Genomic DNA, 7925 nt, shown 5'->3' with positions numbered 1-7925 from the left:
GTGCTCCAAGATGCTTTTGAGAAAACTATATATATATATATATATATATAATATTATCATACTTTTATTTCTTAGCAAAATTCTTAAGAAGTTTCCTGACATTAAGTGCCTTGAAAAAGTTTAGGATAGCAAGAAAATACTTTTAAGAATATTTGTCAGAATCTCTGATGACAGAGAAGCTCACGAAAAATCATGATTCAGAGCTATGGCTTCCTTTTTTTACCAAATAACCAAAATCGTATATGATATCAAGTCTGTAATGGTTTCCACTGCACAAAGAAGTCTGAAGTTTTTCTTTCAAATGACGTTTTCATCAGTAAAGTCACAGCTCTCTATTTTAAAAAATCAGTGTTCCCTGAAATTTTCAAATAGGTTCCCCCCAAATTACACTTCATTGATCGTGCCAGGATGCACACAACTGATAGATGTTATTAGTTCTTTCATTTACTTATTTAAGAGAAATTGTGAGGCTTTCACTTCTCTTTGATATTTAAAATATTCAATGAAATGTCACTGATCTAGGATGAATGTTACAGTTTGAAGGAGGCTTTTCAAATAATTTTTCTTTATCTGTCTCACTCATGAAGTGCCAAGGAGCGGTATTTTTTCCATGGCACCAGGAAACCAAGGTACCTCAAATTGTCTGTGGGTTAAAAAAAAAATAGGGACATAAGCAACTCTGCATGAAGCATAATGAAATGTTTTTTGTTTTAGAAAATCCACATATCAAAACAATAAGTTTTTAGTCATTTTAGATCAGGTCTTTCTTTTTTCTCATGAGAAAGTACATACTGCTCAATGGACTTTTTCAAGAAATTTTTTAACTTAAAGATAACTAAAGACTCACATAGTTTTATAATATTAATAGAGAGAAATCATATGCACGTTTACCGAAGTTTTCCCAGTGCTAACATCTTGCAAAACTGTAGTGCAACTAACAATCTGGACATTGACATCAACACAGTCAAGATACAGAACATTTTCCTACCACACAGGTTTCTTTGCATTACCCCTCCTTCCTAAGCCCTGTCAACTAGTAAACTGCTCTCCATTTCTAAAATTTTGTTATTTCAAAAATGTCATATGATGGAATCAGCCAGTACATAACTTTTTGGATCCAGCCTTTTTCATCCAGTGCAATTTTTTTCATCCTGGAGCCTGAACCTAGGTGTTGTGTTTTTTATTAGCTCATCCCTCCTGAAGTGACTTAGCAGCACCTACTAAAGAACATCTTGGTCCTTCCTAGTTTGGGGTTGTTAACAAATAAATCTGCTGCAAATATCTGTGTACAGATTTTTGTGTGAATGGTTTTCATTTCTCTGGGAGTTTTATGATGGATCCATGCCAGGGATTTTCTTCATCTTTGCTGAATTAATATTTCCTTTCATATCACTTTTTTTTCCACAAAAAGAAAACAAAGCTTTTGTGTCCTAGCTCATCAGTCATGAAAACAATACCACAGATTTATGACTGATGATTCTTAGTTTCAAATAAACACTGAATTCCCTGATTAACACAAAAAGGAAATAGGTTGAAAGGTTTCACAGCAGTTCCCAGAATCAGCCAGTAGAAGAAGAATGAGGCTCCCACAAAGGACAGGAACAAGAAATGCCAGGACATATGGAGGACCATAGCAAAAATCGAACAGAAGAAATCAAACAGGGGCTCTGGAGACCGCTGGACAGAGTTTCCATCGATGACACTTTAAATTCTTACAAACTGGATTACTCTATTAACACTGACACAACTGCCGAAATGGATATCCCATTATCATTCAGTTCAGTTCAGTTTAGCCGCTCAGTCATGTCCGACTCTTTGCAACCCCATGAATCACAGCACGCCAGGCCTCCCTGTCCATCACCAACTCCCAGAGTTCACTCAGACTCACGTCCATTGAGCAGTGATGCCATCCAGCCATCTCATCCTCTGTCGTCCCCTTCTCCTCCTGCCCCCAATCCCTCCCAGCATCAGAGTCTTTTCCAATGAGTCAACTCTTCGCATGAGGTGGCCAAAGTATTGGAGTTTCAGCTTTAGCATCAGTCCTTCCAATGAACACCCAGGATTGATCTCCTTTAGAATGGACTGGTTGGCTCTCCTTGCAATCCAAGGGACTCTCAAGAGTCTTCTCCAACACCACAGTTCAAAAGCATTAGACACAACTATATGTATATTCTAGATATCTGGCAGTGTTCCCCCAAATCTGTGATCCCAGAGAAAATAGTGTACTGAATAGGTGTATTTTCTCATTAACAATTGAATTGATGGCTTTAAATTTAGGGCCACTTTACTGAAAAAGTATCAGCAGATTAAAGAAAAACACAATGAGCATATTGTATAAAACTATAACTTCCCTGTTATATGAAAACAAATTCATTCTATACTTTTATAAAAGAAAAAAAGTAAATAATAAGGGAATAATGTGTAGAAATTGGAGCTTTGATTTAGGGCTGGAGGGAATGTAAAAATGGAGTTGCCCAAATGTTAAATAGAATTTCCAGGTGACCCAGAAATTCTACAGCTAGTTACAAACCCAAGAAAATTAAAACATATATCCACACAGAAACTTGTGCATGAATGTTCATAGCAGCATTGTTCAAAAAAGCCGAAAGACAGAAACAACCCAGATATTCACCAACTGATGTAAATCTGGCATTCCATACAATGGAGGGTTATTCAGTAAATAATAAAGTATTGATTCCTGTTAGAACATGGATATTTCAAAAATCACTATGCTAAGTGAAAGAAGTCCATTAGAAATGACCAAAATAGCCCATGATCCAGAAATGTCTGGAACAGACAAATCTATAGAAAATTAGGTAATTAGTGTTTGCCTGCAACTGGGTAGGGATGGCAAGAGAGGGAATGAAATTAGATAATGGTGATGGCTGCACAGCTCTTTAAATCCATGAAAAATCACAGAATTGTGCTCATTAAATGTGTGAATTTTGTAGTGTGTAAATTCCATATCTATAAAGGTGTTAAAACAAATGAAAGAAGTTCATTCTGTTTTCTGGCTTTTTGAGCACACTCTGCCATTTCCTCTTTATATACTACTACTGATATTTGTATATTTCATCTCATTTTTATTGACAATCTTATTAATCATAGGGATTGTAATAAGACATCAACAAGGCCATCATAATGTTTTGAAAGTTTCAAAAACTAATTCATCCGCTTGCCCTTTTGATTCCCTTTCCTCTTATTCTCCATGACCTTTTGCACTAATTATGAGTACTGCCTTTATACTTTAAAGACAATGACTAGTCTATTCTCATGATCTCCACTTTCAGACATCCCAGCAATTTCTGGCCCTTTTCTGACCCCACCACAACCGCTGACACCCTTCTACTATCTCTAAATTGACAGGTTGCTCTCATTTCTCTTTATATCTCTGCATTATTTAAAATGTTAATCACTCTCTCCTTCATCAACTCCTGTGGCTTCTTAACACCCACTCCCTTGTCTTTTTCCCCTGCTCTCAGACTAATCATCCCCAAGCATATTTTCACTTTTTGCTCTTATTTATTAAGTTCAGGCGTCCCCAAAAGTTTGAGTCTTAGTGTTCCTTCCTTCTGCTGTCCAGTCTTTCCAGACGATCTCACACTAGGTCTTCAACTGGCACTTACTGATATATTAACACACTCATAAGCGTGTATTGGCAGATCTCAGAGATAGCGCAGGTTCTAAGTCCTCTGCCCTATAGAAAATATCACAATAAACCAAGGTATTGTATTTCTTGGTTTCCAGTGCACTGAAGAGTTAAGTTTATACTATACGGTGGTCTACTAAGTGTGAAATAGTGTGTTTAAAAAAAAGTACATTGTTGTTGTTTAGTCACTAAGTCGTGTCTGACTCTTTTGCACCTGCGTCGAATGTAGCCCACGAAGCTCCTCTATCTATGGGATTTCCCAGGCAAGAATACTGGAATGGGTTGCTACTTCCTTCTCCAGGGATCTTCCCAATCGAGGGATCAAATCCTTGTCTCCTGCACTGGCAGGCGGGCACTTAACCACTGAGCCACCTGGGAAGCCCGAAAAAGAACATACATACTTTATTAAAAAACAAACAAACAAACAAAAAACCTTTCTGCTAAAAATTCTAACCATCATCTGAGCCTCCAGCAAGTCATAATCTTTTGTAATAGTAATACCAAAGATCACTGATCACAGATCCCCAAAACAAGTACAATAATTTTAAAAGTTTTAAATATTGTGAGACTTACCAAGGCATAACACAGAGACATGAAGTGAGCAAATGCCATTGGCAAAATAATCCAAATAGACTAGCTCAAAATACAGTACCTGCAGATCTTCAATTTGTGAAAAAAAAAAAAATCATTGTCTGTGAAGAGAGCATAAAATAAGATATGCTTCTCTATGCCTAATTTCTTTTGTATTAATATACAGATGTAGGCACAGCTTCTTTCATTGCTCTTTAAAGATACTGTGTTTCTTCTGTGCTAGTAGTACAGACCAAAATTACAAGGAACAGTAGAAACTGTAGTCACAATCACAAAACATCTGTTAGGTTCTGTTTTATAAGCAATCCATAGATTAAACGATCCAATTTTCATGGGGACACTCCATGAAATACAAACTTTGTCCATTTGATAGATTAAGACACTGAAGTTTAGAGAAATTTAGCAATTTATTCACAGATTTTAAGTGATCGGGTTGGGATTTATGTACAGTCATTGTCTCTAGGGGCTTTCCCAGTGATGCTAGTGGTAAAGAAGTGGACTGTCAATGTGGGAGACATAAAAGATGCCAGTTCAGTCCCTGGGTTGGGAAGATCCCCTGGAGGAGGGTACCATAGCCTGCTTCAGTATTCTTGCCTAGAGTCTCCTACGCACAGAGGAGCCTGGCAGGCTACTGTCCACATGGTGCGGAATCAGACACTACTGAGCGACTTAGCACACGGCACATCATCTCTAGAGCCACAGCTAAAAGGTATATTGGCCTCCAAACCTGTGTTTCAAATAGTTCAGTGAGCATATCAGTGTTCCTCAGGCACTTTTAAACTAACAGAGGAAATGTGTTTCTCTAAATTCCTTAATGGTACACAGTCATCATGACACGAACTTTGGGTTTTTATTCTAAATTCCTACCACAGCCTCAAGCCCCAAATCCAAATAATTCCTATAGATTCTACCTGCTACATGTGAATTCAGTCCCTTCACTGCTCTCCACATGTAACACCTGTTTCTTCTTTCAGAATCATCACCATCTCTCCCCTGGAAAATTGCAAATCTTCCTAAAGATCTCCTCCTTATCCCAATCTTTCTTAAGACTGTGGTCCATGTATAATTTTGCTGAAATCTTTGCCTAATGATGTGGTAACCCACAGGGTTAAGTCAAGTCTCCTTGCACTGCACGCATTTCTGTCTTAACACTCCACTTCTGTCCATTCTCTTTCATTCTATATTCTAATTATACTGAAGTACTTGCACTTTCCAGAAAGAATCATTTTCCTCAGCCTCATCTGTGTGTTTGCACTCCCCGGTCCTTCCACACTGCTTCAGGCCATCTCCCGTGGAAAGCTTTTTCTGACCACAGAGTGCTCTGATTAACCCCTCACCTCCCACTGTGCTCCTTTTTATCTGAGACTTCTTTCATCTTATAGAGGCAGCATGAGCTTTGAAGCCAGATACACTTGCCCTAGCAACCCATTTTCTATATTCAAGATCTTGAAGAATTAACTTCAACTAGTATTCTTGCCTGGAGAATCCCAGGGACGGGAGAGCCTGGTGGGCTGCCGTCTCTGGGGTCGCACAGAGTCGGACACGACTGACGCGACTTAGCACGCATGCACGCACCTGACTTCCATCTTTCACATCTGTACAATGATTGCACTAATATCTACATCAAAATTTTTTTGTGAAGATACAATTTAAATAAATAGTCCCGGACATAGAAGTACTCCAAAAATGCTAGGTATTATAATGCAGTCTTCTAACAAACTAGACCTCATTTTACATCTCCCCTACTACTAGGACTGTAGCTTCTCACTACTCTTTTGAATTCTGCAGTCCACTGCATAATAGGTGCTTCATTATATTTTTCATGTACAAATGAAGTTTTGATACCAATGGCTTCGTGTTACAGATATTGATAAATACTATTCATATGCAAATATAAGTGTCTATTGTTTTACAAAATGTTAATGTGTTCCTTCTATTATAATTACACATCTTTATTCTTAAAATATGCTTTTGAACTGTGGTGTTGGAGAAGACACTTGAGAGTCCCTTGGACTGCAAAGAGATCCAACCAGTCCATCCTAAAGATCACTCCTGAATATTCATTGGAAGGACTGATGCTGAAGCTGAAGCTCCAAAACTTTGGCCACCTGATGCAAATAATTGACTCACTGGAAAAGACCCTGATGCTGGGAAAGATTGAAGACAGGTGGAGAAGGGGACAATAGAGGACGAGATGATTGGATGGCATCACCAACTTGATGGATATGAATTTGAGCAAGCTCCAGGAGTTGGTGATGAACAGGGAAGCCTAGATTGCTTCAGTCCATGGGATCCCAAGAGTCAGACATGACTGAGCAACTGAATTGAACTGAACTCATTCTTAAAATGCTAAAATATAAAATTTTTAGACATGACTTATACACACAAGCCAACCATACCAAAGTTTGCTCTAAACTGCAAGAAAAACAAGCACAAATGCCAGTAGAATAACCAGGGAGACAGGAGGAAGGTGAAAAAGACCAGCAAGGTAGGAGAATTCTGAATCACAGGGAGTGTGTGGACAGGCTGCAGATGTCTGGATGTAATGGGCTGAAGAAGGACTCCAGGTTTCAGTCAAGATCAATGGGAGCTCTACTGCAGAGTTGAAGAGTTAGGTCTTTCAGAGTCCCAGGGGGTTAGTTAGTTAGTTCTTGGAGGGTCCGAGGCTGACATCAGCTGTCTTACTCCTCCATGGACAGTGTGCTGTAAAAGGAGGCTGGAAGCAGGAAGACGAGCCAAGATGCCACTGCCATGGTTTCGGGAAGAAATACTGTAGGCATGAAACGTCCTTGATAACTGTGCACAGCTTTTACATCATCGTATTAGACTCAGTCAGCTGGTTTTTTGTGTTTGTTTTCATAAAGCATTACAATTTCTATTCATCGCTTCATTTGTCAACCAATGTTTAAGAAATGCCTACTCTATGTCGGGCACTATTTCAGGCACAACAGACAGAGAAGCAAAAAAAAAAAAAAAAACACAGGCAAAAACAAGTCACCCTATGGAATTTCCATTCTAATGGGACTGGGGGTGGGGTGGGGAGACAAATAAAGAACCAAAAAGTGAGTGAAATAAATAGTATATTTGGAAGAGACATAGTCTAGTTAGAAGGGTAGACAGAGTCATGATGGGTGAAGGACTGGAACTGACAGGCTGAACAGAGTCCTCCCCGAGAAGGTCATCCTGCATCAGGATTTGAGTGGAGGGAAAAACCAAGTCAAGAAAATATCTTGGGGAAGAAATGCCAGATTAGACAAACGCAAAGAACAACTTCAAAATGTTCTAGTCTGAGTCTCCATAGGTGATTTTTCAGGGTAATCATTTGAGTTCTTCCGATGGTGCTTCAAATTACCATGCTCTGGGGCTGAAACACTCAGAGCAATGAGACAGGAGGACCTGGGCACACAGCTCGAAATACATCCCACAGACGCTTAGTCTCCTCACTCAACTCTCAGCTTCCTTCCTCAACTCCATCCTGCCTTTCTCTCTATCACACTGACTTTAAGAAGAAGCTTTTAGTGGGACATCCCTGGCGGTTCAGTGGCAAAGTCTTTGCAGTCTCAATGCAGGGGGCCGGCTTATATCTGTGGTTGGGGAGCTAGATCCCACCTGCCGCAACTGAGTTTGCATGCTGCAACTAAAGATCCTCCAGGCTGCAAGGAAGACTGAAGATCCTACGTGCTGC

Source organism: Bison bison, unplaced genomic scaffold, assembly GCF_000754665.1.
Source record: "Bison bison bison isolate TAMUID 2011002044 unplaced genomic scaffold, Bison_UMD1.0 scf7180017864050, whole genome shotgun sequence".
NCBI lineage: Eukaryota > Metazoa > Chordata > Mammalia > Artiodactyla > Bovidae > Bison > Bison bison.
This window is presented reverse-complemented; position numbering follows the sequence as displayed.